The sequence below is a fragment of the Candoia aspera genome, chromosome 3 (genome assembly GCF_035149785.1).
Source record: "Candoia aspera isolate rCanAsp1 chromosome 3, rCanAsp1.hap2, whole genome shotgun sequence".
Lineage (NCBI taxonomy): Eukaryota > Metazoa > Chordata > Lepidosauria > Squamata > Boidae > Candoia > Candoia aspera.
The window spans coordinates 93,758,188-93,775,555 of NC_086155.1; positions in this window are offsets into that span (position 1 = coordinate 93,758,188).

Here is a 17,368-nt window from a genome sequence, read left to right on the forward strand (position 1 = left end):
TGGACATTATATTTAGTGTTTATTCTAAATGTATTAGAAAAACAATGGGCATTATGATGAAGGGAGTAAGTGTATTATAGGAATGGTCAATTCTTTGACTGTTAACTAAAGAGTGTGTGTGGCTAAGCAGACATTGCTGAGAGGCAATTTACAAATGTAAAGATATAGTACTATTCAACAGAAACATACAGTCACTTGCTGTGCTGAATACTGTGCTGAATACTAAACTATAGGTACTTTCTAGATGTCACATACATCTATAAGATTCAGATGATGATGTTCTTAAATAGTTTGCAACACATGGCAGCCACTTCAGAGTTGAAAAAGATTAAACTTTATTATGATGCCAGTCTTATCATATGCTTTACAGTAATCATCTATGGAAACTTAGGATATAATGTGGTCAAAGTTAAACTTTATCAAACATTTTATACACTGCTGAAATTGTTGCTAAATCATGCCTGCATTGCCTTTACGAACAATCATGAGGATTGAACATTTGTTTCTGGAGGAATTTCAGAATGTTGCTGCAGACACTATTTCAAGATTCATAGATTTCTAACAAGATTCAGAGTATTTGGGCATATACTGATAACAGTATAGGAATTTCTTTTAGACATATCTAAGAGGATCATTGCTCATATTAAAGTCCACCATCAAATGTCTGAATCAGTAAATTCTTCTGATTATTGTTGATGAATATACTGTATGACCAGAATACTTTTTTCTAGGCAGACATTCATCAGCAGTAATCAACACCCCACATGCAAACATTTAACTGCATATACATATGCAACAGCTTGCTTCTCATCTCAGAAACACCTAGAAGAATTTCTTAATAAACATATAGCCCAATGGGGGAAACTGTAGTTCATTGGAAGCTTATCAAGACCATCTCAATTAAAATGTCAGTTATAGTGAATGAGTTTCATGAAAATTCAGCGCACCCATCATTTCAGTCTTTCTCTGAAATTGTTGCCACAGGAGAGTTTTACATTGTGTACCAGGTTATGCATGTGCATCATATTTGACCATTGTTAATCACACTAAAGATGGCTACAGTTGTTTTGATAAAGTACTTGTAATCTCTCTCACATGTAACCTATAGTTGTATAATCAACCTGTCTTCCCCTTCGTTCCCCCCACTTCACTCCAATTTAAATCCTACATTAATCTAGTCACTCTGTGCATCTAATGAAGTGAGATGCAGCTCATAAAAGTTTGTGATTTTTAATAAAATTTGTTAGTTAGAAAAGGTGCTACAAGATTCCTTCTGTTTTTTTACCTCCATAGACTACTTCCTACGATATCTAGTTGTATCCAGTAATCTGAATCAGGCCCGCAACTAGGGTCTGTGTCACCCAAGGCAAACATGGATTCCACGCCCATTTTGGTGCCCCCCCAGCACTCATTTTGGCACCCCCCCCCAGTGTGGCGCCCAGGGCACATGCCCCGCTTGCCCCCCACCCAGTTGCGGCCCTGATCTGAATTCCTGTAGCCTTTTTCTGAGGGGTAGGTGATATTTTTTCTACCTTTTTAAAATTGTGTTAAGGCTGTGTTATGCATTACACTAGAGCTTTTTTCCTGCCTTAAAATGTCAAGAATCTGGGACATTGATTTTAAGCACTATAGTCAGAGTTTTGTGTCTGGAGCCTCAAAAGGGGACTTGAGGGCTGCATGTGATTGTATGGTCTTCTTGACCTATTAAAAGTTTACATTTTAAAAAATAGCCTAGTAGAGAAGAGCCAAGATATTTTGGTGTACTACACAGTTTAAAGAGGCTGCTCTCACGTCATATGCAACATTGAAAGGCAGCCTGTAGCACATCTCTTTGTTTGCATGCTACCTCAGTTGGCATCCTTAAAAATATTGCTTCTGTACTGAATATAGAATATAACATGTTCTTATTTGTATCTTTTGTGGTTTTCTTCCTACAAGCTTTATTTTTCTTTGACAAATGGAATAGGCAAGCATTGTGTATTTCTTACATATTTGAGATTTGATTATGGCTTGTGAGCAGAATAAGTAGGTTGTCAGCCACTCTGTTTTACAGAATTTCTGTTTTTACATGCAGTTAGGAGTAGAGATGGAGGAGAAATTCAATTTGCATCTTAATGTGAAATTATCTGATTTGCACTGCTCAAATCTATATATAAATTAAACTTAATTTTACACTGATATTTACATCTTTCCCAAATTTACAGTGATATTTGCAGCTCCAAAATGCATATAAATATAATTCACATGAGGGGTGGGTGGGTAGTAAAGGACATTCGGACTTGCAAGATTCTGTTACTATAGCCAATATCAATAAAAGTAGTGTTAGCCTTCCTGTGGAGTTGATTTCCTGTGGAGTTGAGTCCCTTTTGGGGGGGAGATGGGCGGTGGCAAAATTTGAATAATAAATAATAAATAAATATAAAATATATATATATTATGGAAAAGTTTGCACATCCATTTTTAGGAAAACATTTGCATAAAGGTTTCCTGACTAGTGAAAAACTACTTTCAAAAATTACCAAATCCTTTGTGAGCAGGGAGGTGTGGAACAGGGCTTCTTCTTTTGGAAAGCCATCCTGGGTTTTGAGTGTGTGACCAGCTGTGATCCCAGGGCAGAGGTGGAGGAGTGGCTATTATTATCTGGGAGATTGTTACGCCTTTCAGAGGCACTGCCCCACTGTGAGCTCTTATTTATTAGGTTGGACTTTAAGGAATAGATAAGATTGCTGCTTCTGTACTGGTTTCCCTGCTTCATAGCAACATCCCTGCCTGAGCTATTCAGTTTTGTTGCAATCTTGGTGATGGAATTTCCCAGGCTTATGGTCCTTGGGAGACTTCAGTCTACCACACTTGGGCACTAAGTCTGGAGTGGCTCAGGAGTTCATGGCCATTATGGACCTGGCCCAAGTCATGAGGCCCAACACACTGCGGGATCACACATTAGATCTGGTTTTTGATTCAGGGCATTGGCAATGTGATCTGTGGTTGGGGAATGTTTCTATTCTTGTTATGGACAGGTCACTCTTTGAATGAAGCTCTCCGTCATCATTCCCCATTGCAGGGAAGTAGGTCCTATTCACCTAATGGACCCAGTTGGTGTAGAGGGTAAGGAAGATGACCTTGATTGACAGAGATAAACCAGATTTCTTACCACAGTGATGTGGGGGGGGGGAAGGCTGTAAAGAACAGTCAGACTTGCAAGATTGATGTCAGCCCCACCATGTAGACCAAACCAAGAAATCAACTCCACAGGAAGGCTGACCTTTTAGGGGGAGATGGGCGGTGATAGATAGATAGATAGATAGATAGATAGATAGATAGATAGATAGATAGATAGATAGATAGATAGATATAAATAACACTACTTTTATTGATATTGGCTATAGTAACAGAAACTTGCAAGTCCGAATGTTCTTTACTACCCACCCACCCCTCATGTGAATTGGGGAGGTGTCTGCCTAAGCTGACTTTGCATACCTTGCCATGTTTTTTCCCTTGTTGCATTGGTAATGGATCTGACCTATATCTGTCAAGATCATCTTCCCTACACTCTACAGTTAGGTTGCAGAGAGTACTTGGTGGAATTCCTGAGGATCTGGTGTACAGTTTGGCTAAGGCCTTAGTCACAATTTGGGAAAAGAGAATGGTGACAACCTTAAACTGGATTGTGCCTGCATGGCCTCTCTCTGTTCATGGGTCCCTGTGGGTCCTCAGTTTTTAGAGGGACTCTGGGCGGTGAAACAGAAGAAATGTCTAGAGTGATGATGGAGAAAAAAGAAGAGCAAATATGACCAGACATAGGAGTCTTCGTTAGAGACTATGCCAGGACAATAAGAGCAGCAAAACAATTATTTTGATGCTCTTGCTGCATCCACTGACTACTGTCCAATGAGCTTTTTTAAGGTAACTTTGTTCTTGCTGGGAAAGACCAGTTTGGAAGATCACCTGCAGGGTTGCTTTGTGGATTCTTTATGACATCTGTCAGATGAAATCATTGGGATGCAGTCCATTGGACTCTCGCATACAGATCCTGCAGAGTTGGCTAGGCAAGGTCTGACGTGGTTATGTGGGAAGAATTTGATCCTGTTGGCCCTGAGTAGGCAAGGTCCTTGGAGCTGTGAGTGGGTCCATCTTATTTTAGATTGCCTGTCTTGGTTAGTTAAGGCTTCCAGGAGGTAGCATGGCTGGGTCCGAGAGGTGATGAATTTTTCTTGAGAGAGGGAGTAGTGCACTTAAGGAGGCAGCGGTTCTACCCAAGTCTCAAGAAGCCATTGCTGGACCCAACTGTGCTGGATAATTTCTGAGCTGTCTCCAACCTTCTTTTCTTAGGGAAGATGGTTGAAAAGGTAGTAAAATTGCAGTTCCAAAGGGTCTTGGATGAAGTGGATTATCTTGACCCCTATCAGTCAGGTTTCTGCCCTGGACACAGTATGGGGGCCACATTGGTTGCTTTTGTTGATGATAACCTGTGGTGGGACTGAGATGGAGGTGGTACATCCATGGTCCTCCTTGATCTCTGGGTGGTCTTCAGTACCATTGACCATGGTAACTTTCTGGACTGGCTCAGGAGGCTAGAAGTGGGAGGCATGGTGTTGCGGTTATTCTCCTTCCTTGATGGTTATTTTCAGTCAGTGTTGATGGGGGGATAGATCTAGCCCGAGGCCCTTACTTTATGGGATGGGTGAGGGTTTGATTCTTTCCCTGCTCCTGTGTAATATCTACATGGGACTGCTGGGTTAGGTCACCCATTAGCACAGGGTTAGATAACATCAGTATGCTGATGATACCCAATTTTATATCTCAACCCTGGGCCCTCCAAATGATACTATTGAGATTCTGTCTCAGTATGTGGAGGAGGTAGGAGTCTGGATGGGGAAAACAGGCTCAGACTCAACTCTTGTAAGACCGAGTGACTGTGGACTATGGGACTGCCTGGATCCAGACATTTTCCATCTTTTGTTCTAGATGGGATAGCACTGCCCCAAACAGACGCAGCACACGGTTTGGAGCCCTCCAAGACTCATGGCTCTTATTCAAAGAGCAGATAGCACCCATAGCTCAGAGAGCCTTTACACAGCTTCACCTTGTGCACCAATTGTGCCTGTCCTGGATCAGGAGGTCCTTGTCACATGCCTTGTCAATTAATGCAGTGTACTCTACGAGGGGATGCTCTTGATGACCACTCAGAAGCTTTACCTGGCACATCATGGAGCTCCATGGATAGTTATGGGCATACCTGAGTATGCCCATGTGACATCTCTATTTTGTGATCTGCACTGATTACCAGTTTGCTTCCTGGTTCAGTTCAAGGTGCATATAAAGCCCTTCATGGGTCAGGGCCAAGCTACTTGCAGGACTATCTGTCTCCAATTATTTCTGCCTGTCCAGTAAGATCTCACAGGATCAGCATGTTCCAGGTCCTGTTGTTTAGGCAATGTCATCTGGTGGGACCCAGGAGATATGCCTTCTCTGTTGTTGCTCCCACCCTTTGGAACAGCATTCCCCTTGAGATCCAGCTGTCTCCAACCCTGCTTGCCTTTTGGAAGGCATTAAAGACTTGGTTCTTTCTTCAGATGTTGGGTCTAAGAGTGAAATAACCCACTGGATGTGTTTTGTCCTGGCACTTTATATGTTTATATATTTCTGTTTTGGTGATGTATGCTGAGTGGGTGTCTATATAAATGATGATATTTGATGAGTGGGTGACTGTATAAATAGATTAATTAATTGATTAATTTATGTCAAATATCTATATTAGGAAAAGTGCATAAATGTATATATTAGAAGGAATTCTCATGAAATATGTACAAATGTTTGTTCATGCTTAACAATTTAAACAATGAGATGAAACAAATTTTGGGAAAATGAGTTTGAGAAGATGAGAACTGAACACAATCAGATTTGGTAGATTTCCTAGTTTAGGAAAGAATTTCTAGAAAGATTAATGCACAAGAAGGAAAATACTGAATTTATGAAATAACAGAGGTTCATGGTTCAGTCCTAGCAGTTCAGATGAATAATCAATTGGTTCATACAATCTAGCTTGTTATGCTGTATTTAGATTCTTCATGAAATTCAATCCCATTTATTTATTTACTTACTTACTTACTTACTTACTTACTTACTTACTTACTGGACATATATAGCCACCCATCTACCGAACCAAGTCTGAGCAGTGAAAAAGAATAAAAAACACAATATAATTAAAATGACATCGAGCCCCAGTAAAACTTTCATCCATCAATTAACCATACCATGCTGGCTCTGTCAACATCTTGGCCCCAGTGCCTAGAGGGAAAGCCAGGTCTTCACTGTTTTTCTGAAGGCCAACAGGATCAGGACCATCTGTACTTTGGAGGGTGGTTGTTCTGTAAGACAGGTGTCATGACAGAGGACGCACTCTTCCAAGACCCCACCAAATGGCACTGTTTCACTGACAGAACTTGGAATATGCCCACTCTGCCAGATCTACTGGGATGGGGATAGGTGGTCCTGCAAATAACCTGGTCCCATGCCATGTAGGGCTTTAAAGGTGATAAATAGCAACTTGGATTGCAGCTAGAAGTCTATTGGGAGCCAGGGCAGCTCATGCAGCAGTAATGTTTTGTAGGTATACTGTGAGGCACCCCCTACTTCCCATGCCATTGCATTCTGGACTAACTATAACTTTTGAATGCTCTTCCAGGGCAGCCCCATGTAGAGTGTTTTGCAGTATAGGCACTCCTCATTTAGCGGCTACCTCAGTTAATGACCATTTGCAAATACAAGGATAATAAATGGTAATAAAAAAATCATTTTCCAACCAATGCGTGCATTTACAGCCAAATTTCATGCACCTGACAACAAAAGCCTTCAGTCTGAAGCTGATTAAGATCTGGTTAGTTTCAGGCAGCAGTGCAGCCAGCTGGAGGGTTCTAATCAACTAATTAAGTCACAGAGCTGAGCTTATTAATTTGCGGTTAGCACTTTTTAGGGAAGTGGCACGCTGCGGAGAAAAGCACTTCAGGAAGCAATAGCTTGTTTAAGCAATCTCTCCGCCCTGTGAGGGGGGAAAGAAAGGGAAAGAAATGGGTCAGGTATAAGACACTGAATGACAGAACTTTATCTGAATGAGATGGCAGCAACCAGTGATCTTCATTTACTTAGTGACCATTTTGCTTAGCGACCAAGTTGTTGGAACGGAATGTGGTTGTTAAATGAGGAGAGGGTATAGTCTAATCGGGAGGTGACTAAGGCATGAGTGACCATGAGCGATGCCTCCCAGTCTAGGAAAGGACGCAACTGGCAAACAAGTTGTATTTGTGTAAAGGCTTTCCTAGCCACAGTTGCCACCTACTCTTCAAGGAGGAGCTGTGAGTCCAGAAGAAACTCCAGATTATGTACCAGCTCTGGCTGGGTGAGCATAACCAGAGTTAAAGATGGCAGACCCCTAGGGGGTCCTAAACCCCAGTTCAGTCTTGTCAAGATTGAACTGAAGCTACTTCTTTCCCATCCAGAACCATGCACAAGCACTGGGAAAGCACCTCCACAGCATCACTTGGGATGTACAATTGCGATGTACAACTGAGTATCATCAGCGTATTTATCATACTTGACCCCGTGCTGACCGATGACTCTGTCCAACAGTTTCATGTAGATGTTAAATAGGAGGGGGGACAGAGTCAAGCCCTATGCCCCCTAGAAAACAAAGGTCTACAACTACAGCTCTGCCCTGCTACGAACACTGACTGGAACACCTGGCCTTGGAGGAAGGAGGAAAACATGCTATGTTTCCCAGTCCCAACCCTCTCAGCCAGCCCAGAAAGATACCATGTTTGATGATTTCAAAAGCTGATGAATGCAGGGTGACTTTGTTCCTTCTTAGTAAGAGGGGCATGTGGGAGCCCTTGCAGGACTGCTGTGAGAATTTAACTGTCAGATAAAGTTACTTGGATCCATTCGGAGTTAGACTCTGGCTGTGCTAGTCCGGTGGAGATGACTGGGGGCTGGGTGAATATACCAACCCATCCTGGACCTACCAGAGTTCATCCACATGTGTGATCAGTGCTGTCTCAGTACTGTATCCTGGCCTGAAACCTGACTATAGAGGATCCAGATAATCCACTTCCTCCAGAGCCCTTTGAAGCTATAGGCTTACCAGCTTCTCAACAACCTTCTCCTAAAAGGGAAGGCTAGGGACTGGACTGAGGAGTGGGGAAACTACCATCTCCTTCAAGGGAGAAGACGCTGCTCCCTCCTGCAAAGAAGCATTTACCACCACTTGGATCCAGCTACCCATCACCTCCTGGGAGGCCTTGACACCTGGTGGCAGTAAATGCTTCTTTGCAGGAGGGAGCAGCATCTTGTCCCTTGAAGGAGATGATAGTTCCCCCACTCCTCAGCCCAGGTAACCTGACAAAACCCAGTGTCACGAGTACTGATGGCGAGCTGGAAGGGGCCTCTATCCAGGGGGGAAAATGCATGCATAGTACTGAGGAATTAAGCAGCCATTCAGAGAGACACAGATCAGACCCGCCTTAACTTTTGGGGTTTATCTGTCTGGGTTTTTCCCACGCTTCTTCAGTTTGTTAGGATTCTGTTTTATGTAGCAGTAATAAACACTAGAGACCTACTCCTCGTTTCAGCGTGATTTCTGACTGTTAGGACACCCAGCCCCCAGTCATCTCCACCGGACTAGCACAGCCAGAGTCTAACTCCGAATGGATCCAAGTAACTTCATCTGACAGTTAAATTCTCACAGCAGTCCTGCAAGGGCTCCCACATGCCCCTCTTACTAAGAAGGAACAAAGTCACCCAAAACAGACTTACCAGGAAGCTAACTATAGACACAATAGAGCAGAGAGATATATTTCACCTTACTGCCACAAGGTAGTCCTTTAGGCAGGCTTTTGCCTGTGCTGGGTCAGACTAGCTCTTTGTCTTCCTCCAGTGGCACTCTAGGCATCTGTTCCACCGTTTCATCTCCCAGAGCTGTTTCGAAAACCAAGGAGCCCTGCAGGAACCATATGAACAAGTCTGTATAGGTGTGATCCAAGGCCACTCTTGCCTGCTCATTCTAAGCAATGACTAAGACCTTGGCCAAACTGTGCACCAGAGCTTCAGAAGCAACCCCAAATTCCCTCTAGAATTTACCGGGTCCATTAGACTCCTGGGGCAGACCGATTGAACAGGACCCTCCTCCCTGTGGTGGGCAGCGCCACAGACAATTCTGTCATGAGTAAGGATGGCGAGCAGGGGGCTCCCATCCAGGCTGTAAAGCGCATGTGTAGCACTGAGGAATTAGGTAGCCATTCCAAGAGACACCGATCGGGCCCGCCTTAACCTTTGGGGTTTATATGTCTGGGTTTTTCCCACGCTTCTTCAGTTTGTTAGGATTCCCTGTTATGTAGCAACAATAAAACACTAGAGACCTGTTCCTTATCTCAGCGTGGTTCCTGGCTGTTAGGACAAATTCCAAAGCCAACAGGGAGTGATCCATCCTTGACAAGGGACCGGTGACAATGTCCCCCAACTCCCTCTGACACTAGAAGTTAGTGTCATCCATCTTTTTTCCCAAAATGTTGCTGTCACAAATAATCTTCCGTTATTATATGAGACTTAAAGCCTCATTTTTAAAATGCGCTTATGCTTTTTTGTAGATGTTGCTTTGTTGAGAAGGTCAGATTTGTAGCCCTCGTTAGCTTTCCTGCTATGCTTTCTACTAAATATACATATGCTATTTGTCATGTCCTAGCAGCTTCTTGCTAAATTCTTCTAATACACATATGAGGTTCTGCCTTTAATGGTGGCCAGAAATACCCATGGGTACTACAGAATATGGCAGTTAATTTGCTTGCTGAAATTGTCATATGGAATACATCTTGCCAATTTTGAAACGACTGTCTTGGCTTCCAGTCTTGTCTAGGCTAAATTCAGGCTGCTAAATTTAACCTTAATATCCCAAATCAAAATATCTGAAGGAATATCTTTCTCCACAAGATTTTCTGGTTATTAAGATTCCCATTGGGAAGGTTTTTGTTGAATAATTTGATATGAGGTGGGGAGGCAGTGATCCAGAAAGGTGCCTTATTGTGGAAGCATTTTACCATTTGATTCTGTTCCCCAACAAATATTTTCAGATACTACCTTATTATAATTAATATTTGGAAATAAACTTCTATTTTTCTGGTCTTTTTATTGGGTTTAATTTAGCTGATTAGTTTAGTTGCTTTTTAAATTCTCTTGTGTTGCAAGCTTTGGTTGTATTTTAAGATTACAAAGATAATATACCGGAACAATTATCTATAAATGCTTGCAAAAATATAGTCAAATGCATCATCAGTCTTTGATTAACAGAATATGCTGTCACATATATGAAATAGCATATATGATTTGGGTACAGTGATATACTGCTAATCCTGCATGTGCTAAGACTGGCTAAATTTGGGTGGAAAGAGCCAACAAATCAAATGGCGTTGGTTCTTGCCATTTGTCACTTAGCCTTGAGCTAAGCTTTTTCAATCCTTTGGGTTGAGTTACTTCTTCTGAACACTGATGGTAGGTTTGTTGTGTTATTTTTGAAACATCACGTTATGACTACAGTAAGGCATGAAAATTGCGAGACTAATAAGCAGGGCAGAAATCACAGTGAAGGTGTACTTGCAACCCTGCCTGGAGACTTCAGATCAAATATATCTGTAGAAAATACTGCAGAATTAACCCTTGGAATAAAGCAAGGAAAGAGGGATCTTGAAAATGCTTGGAAATAACATTTCATGGATATGTATAGCTTTGAGAAGGCCTGTATCTCTCCTTAAGCATTTTGTTTTTCCAAACTGATTCTGAAGGTTAGAAGATTTAAAATTGTATGAGCTAATATGATATTTTCTTCCCCAAGAATTCTTTATTAATGGAAAACTTTTATTGTGCCTCATGGCCTGTATGTAACTAGAGGAGGGGGCAGTAAATTTTAAGGGCAGAGTAGGGGCAAAAAATAAGAATCTCCTGCTGCTGGTAGGCCATTACCATCCCATACCATAGACGAGCACCATATACAAGATAGAGCTTCAGTTAATCCCAGCTTCCTGGGAAAAATATAAGAAAAATAGTGAAGGAATGGACATCGATAATATAATATAATTCTACTATACACTATTTTGCAAGTGCTTATTTAAAAAGTGGAAGTACTGAGCAGGAAGACTAAAAAGTCCAGGCAGATTTAAACTAGTCAAGGAAATGGAATCACAATTGCTACCTTTACATTAAATATAGTTCCCAAACTTAATTATAGATAGCGGGAATACTAAGTATATTCAGGGAGGCAGTAGCCAAGGACCCAGAGGTTTCAGAAGGTCATAGTGGAGTAGGTCTTCCTACTGTATATACTTAAAGTTCTGGGCTCAGTTGGGAAGGTAGAGAAATCCTACCCATCTGTATACTGTTGTGTTTGTAGGAAGTTTAAAATGGCTTTGGTTCACTAATATTCTTCTGCTATACCTATTGCTCTACATTGTTGGGATTGGTACAATAAATTCTAGAGCGTAGATTGATTGATTATGCGCCATCAAGTTGTTTTCAGCCGCTAGCGACCACATAGACAGATTTTCTCCATGACAGTCTACAGTATCCTAACCTGTTCTTTCAAGTCTCCCAACTGTGAACTCATTGCCATTGTAACTGAGTTCATCCAACTTGCTGCTGGTCATCCTCTTCTTCTCAGAGCATATATTAGTCAACTTGAATGAGAGCATTTATTGGAACCTAAACTCTAAATTTGAAGCCAATTCTTAGCATAGCTTGGAAGTCTTCCCTTTCGTTTCAGTTTTCACTTTCTACCACTATTCCTGCTACTTTTCCACCTTTGAAAAGCTTTGAGAGGATCCTGGAAAACGTGCCTGATACCCAATTACGATTCCCTTAGTTCATTTTACGCAGCCTCTGAAGAAGGAAGTGGGAACTGGCAGTAGAAATAGTGGTGCGACAGACTGATTGAATTCTGTTTTCTTGTTTGGCAATGTTAGGGAACTAAGCTCTCACATTGCTGAAGCTAGGGGTGCTCCTATTACTTGTGGTCTGTCCCCAAGTTTGACTCCAAGTAATACTGGCTGGCATATAGCTAAGAAAAGTCAGTGTCTCCTCTCAACATACGCCAGATATATCTTGGGCAGAGAGGAAATTTAGATCCCGAACTAGTACGAGACCTGAAGTTCTCCTCTCCCCCCCACAATCAGAACAATTGCTATTACTTTCTAAGGGAAAATCTAGCACTTTATTTCTGAAAGCCTAACTTGAGGTCCTCTTTTTTATTTAAGTCCAGATCAAATAATGGAAACATCCAGGTTCACAACATACATTTAATAGCTGAGCAGAGCCTGAAGTCTGAAATAACACTTTGTGTTGCAGCCTGCCATTTTGTGGTGGCAGAAAATTGCTTTGTGACTCACATACGTGGGACTAGCGATATTTAAAAGAAAATTAGGTTTTCACTGTCTTTTTCCACTTCTGTGCAAACAGTTATGTTCTCTGTAAGACAAGAAAAGTTTTGCTGTATCCACACTGAACAGTTTGCATTAACCACAGTATGTGGGCACTTCATCAGTGCACCTTTTGCTTGGCCTCCAGGTAATATAAAATGCATTAAGAATGCTGAACAGGATTTTCAACTTATCTGTTTCCCTTTATAGCATGAATGGGGAGGGAAATAAGCAACTATTCTGGTGTGTTATACACCACGCAACCTTAGATGCAAACAAAGCACTAGGGAAAAAAGAACAGAGTTTGCTTATAAAATAAATAGTGATGGCGCTTACTTTGCTAGTTTATTTTAATGACAGTCCATCAGATTCCATTAGAATTTGAATCAGTCCCCTGAGATAGGCTAATCAGACTGTATAAAGAAATATTAAAAATTTCTTTGGCCTCTGTAAATTATCTGGGAAGTGCTTTGGGTACAGTCTTCATGTGAGATGGGTGGTGATGAAATTTGAAATATAAATAAATAAATCCAGTGTTAGGGGGTTTAATGTTGAACCATTTCAAGCATGAAACTTGAAACAGGCTATTTTGAGCATTTTGAAAATGTTTTGAGCTCAAAGCACTTCCAAGAGGCTCAAAACAGTCTGTTTCACAGTCGAAACAGGGCATTTTGTAAAGTTTTGTGCTATCAGTGGTTAGACTGACAAAATGAGAAGAAAAGTGCTTTCCAGCTAGAGCAGAATTTTTTTTTCTCACTGTTTTTTTTCCTTGCAGGGCTCTTTCCCCTTCAATCGATGCATAAGAGGAAATTCTATCAGTGCATCTCTATGCTAAGGGGGGGAAATCCCAAATAAAAACTCAAAAGAAACATTTGCTGTTGAATAACATTATCTAGCTTCTTACTAATGTTCTCCTCCCACATTATCATTCCTCTTCCCTCTGCCCCACCTCCGTGATCAGCTTTATATAACTACTATTCAAGAAGAAAGGTGAAGCTAGCAGATAATCATGGGGAAATAAAGCTATTTATTTTATTTAATTAAAATTGCATGCTCTGATCCTTATGAATAAATAGAGTGCGGATGGAATCCAGATTTTGTTTTTATTTTGTGCTTTCTTTTGTTCAAGGATTGCTGAGCTTTTAGCCATTTTCAGTTATGTTTATGCTTATGCTTAGAACAAAAACCAAAAACCAAAAACCTACCCTCAGAGCTATGGAATAACACTGCAGGGGTTGCCTGGACTTTCAGATGAGTGTAAAGTCTGTTTAGTCAGTGCCTTCATGCCTAACGCTAACCTTTCCCCTTGTCACGCCTCCCTGCTCCAGGTGCAACACTCTAACTCTCTGCCCGCCCCCCACCATTGCTAATTAGTTTGGGCCTGTTTTACTCATACTTTCGGCAAAGTACAGACTGTTTTTACAGCACAGACTCTGTCCCATAAACATTACCTCAAGGTGTATCTTTTAGTCATGTGCAATATGTTTGCTAAAGATTTCCACTCCCCTCATTCTACCCACAAAGACTAATACAGCTTAGACTCAGATTCCTACCAGCTTCCTGACTTGCTACACTTGTGTCAAATCCTGTGATAACTGTCTTGCCCATGAGATTCTATTATTTCTTTTGTTCACAGTAGCAGGGAGCAAGGTACAGAAACAAATGTAAAATTTAACCCAACTGTATGTATGCCTTTAGGCTACTATGCATGTGCATGTGTGGATATATGCTCAGATGCTCATATTTGAATTCTCTGTCAAACAAATAGATCGCTTTACAGATCCCCTTCTTTCTTAAAGGCTAAGATGGGTGTATTGGTTAGGGATTGTTCATGGTAGAATATTCACACTTGCAGCTACTCATTGACATCTTGAATTAGAATAGTTCCCGCTTTCAAAAGTTTTTTCACTCAATTCTATTAATTATGTTAAATAATACAAAATAGGAATATGTTCTGTATCCTGAAGCCAAGAATAGGGAGGAGTTCTGAATATATAATCAGATCTTTCAGAAAGTCTGCTGCTTTTTATGTATTAATTACAAGCTGATAACCCTGAGATAACAGCATTAGTCCCTTTTTGCATTAAGAAAGAAGCTTCTAGTCCTCTAGGGAAAAAAACAGTTCCAGCTTAGAGGGTAAATACCATAGTCTTGTGGCCACCCACACAACTATCCCACTGAAAAACATCATATTCTTCTTTGGTTGACTAATGCACTAGGTATCCTGTACTTGATATTTGTTTAAAATCTGTTTTCTCTAGTAATGGTATGTAAGGATAGCAATTCCTTACTGTTCAAAATGGGAAAACGATTAAAGCAATCATGGATAATTACTGCTATTCTCTTGAATGAGGAAGCACAAGAGTCGGAGAATTAGCACAAGAACTCTTTCTTCTTAATAAAACAATATAATGTATTTACTGTGTTAATGATTTCTGCACCTAAAATACATTTTCTTTCTTAATGCACAACCTTAACACAGTAAGTTAATATTAGTGACATTCCCATGAGTAAATAGATCATAAAAATTAGGGTTTATTTAGGAACATTATTTAGTACTTTGGGTCTGAACTACATGTAATGATGGGTAATAGCTTAAGTGATCCAATAGGTCCCTTTGCATAGCCACTGAGCTCAAAAGAGCTAAATGTGGGAAAGATTGTGAATCCAGATATATAATGCATCCAGGAGAGAACTTTATTTCTAGAGTGGGAAGGATATTTCACAGGTGCAGTTAAAGGGTCATATTCTCATATTCCAAGTGAATTTTTCCCCTTGTTTCTAGAAGAATGATTTGCTATTCTCAGATAGAGAAAACAAGAGAGATTTAATATCTCAACTAAAAAAAACAACATATAAAAATACAACTGTCCAAGTGGACAAAATACAAAAACAAAACAAATCAGACCAAAATAAAACAAAGCAAGACAAAACCAAAACAAATAAAAAAGAGGCTCCACATTCACCCTGTCCCTAAAGCTTAGGATCTTACCTTTATCTTTCATTATTGCCCAAGTCACTTTAAGGTAATGTATCATGAGAAAGGTTCATGATAACTATTTCTAAATTTGCATCTATTCATGTAAATTAGCATATACACAGGTTATGTTTTCTTTTTTGAAGATGCATAAGTAAGACACCCGTATCTAAAGCAGACCTGCACAACTCATAGAGGGGAAAGGGCCAGATTAATACTGCAAAAATAATTGCAGGCACAAAGAAATAACTGGCACACTGATCAAGCTGTTTGGCAGCTAGTGTCACGGCAGCAGCAATGGGGCTGGCAGTGTCCATGAAGCCTAGAGGCATTTGGCAGTATGTATTTTGGGGTGAAATGGCTGCAAAATGCTAGGCAGTGAGGGCAGATCCTTCCCGGCAGTGGTATGTTGGGCTGCAGCAGATCGGTTATTTTTCAAAAATACTGCCAAGCCACACAAGGCTGCTTGGTGGGCCACATGTTGTACATCTGATCTATGTCCAATTAGATAATCTTTGACTTAGATTGAATGACCTTGTGCTTCTCCTTCTTCAAAAGCAATATATGTTAGTTTTGATCCTGAAGTCTTTCTGAGCAAGGAGAGTATATGTGATTCACAATGTGCTATGCCTTCCTTATCATTTTGTTCAGCGGGGTCCTGGAGATTTGTCCCAAATTTCTGTCTGGACTTTGCTAGGTTGTAGTGAGTCTTCTGGGACAATGAGTATTTCTACCACTTCTCTGATTCAGCATTCAATCAGACTGAACTGAAGCACAGAAGAATTTCTACCTCTTGAAGAAAGCTGTTTATCACATTTCTGCCTGAGCTGGACTTGCCTCTTTTGAATGTGGAGACATACTTAAGACCACACAAAGCACAAAGAGTAGATTCCTCTGTTGCTGCCTAATTTTTAACTTTAAAATTTAAGAACAGGTTTCCCAGTCTAATTCAGAAAATGTATACAGCAGTTATCGAAGATTGTCTAACCCATTCCCTTGAGCAAGAATTCTCCCTTTCCAGATCTTTCTCAAGAAAAAGTAATTGAGTAATTGAGAATTGAACTAGGTTACTGTTCCATAGCTCAGTTGTATGGAAAATATTTGTAATCAGAAGGTCCTAGATGCAATCCTTAGCATTTCCAGGTAGAAATATGAAATAATAATGGAAATAAAAGGCTTCTTCTACTTGAGGCCTTGAAGAATTACCCAGTTTGAGCTAAAAAGATGCATTTAGTTGAGTGCCGTAGTATCCTGCTTAATAATGAATTCAATGTTAATATTGCTGATGGACTGGAATGCTGGTAACAACTCAGCTTCTGAACTGAAACACTACCAAGTGCTGGAGAACATAGCAGAGTTTATTTTAAAGACTGTCAAAGAGAATCAGCACTCAAAGCTAATTTGTTCACTGGATGAATGGAAGCATCAACCCCCAAGATTATGGCTGAAGCCATTATAACAGCTTCTGTTCATTCTGTCCCAAGCCAATAAATGCACTTATAAATAGGTTTCGATCCTGATTCTTTTTGTTTCAGAAATTAAACACTGAGAACATTGTAATCAATTTCTAGGACCTCAAGTTAGAATTGTTCTTATAAAGAAAATTCCACAGCAAATGAAATCTACATGTATTTGAGTAAAGTTATATGCCTACTTGCAGACATTCCCAAATGATTGGCTCAGGAAGAATTGATTTGTGTTCATTTTAGGTCAAATTCAGTGGCAATTTAAGATAACTGCAGATACCTCCATCTCCAGAAAAATTTTGCAACTCTTGCTGAAACCTTCCACCATTTCCAGTGCTACTTCAAATTTTACTTTGGACATAATTTCAATGGCAACTCTAGGCTCAATCAACAAAGGAACAAGCATTGACACTGTAGCCAGAAGAATTCCTTCTGCATTGCAGAATTATCATTATGAAAATTCCTTAGACTTC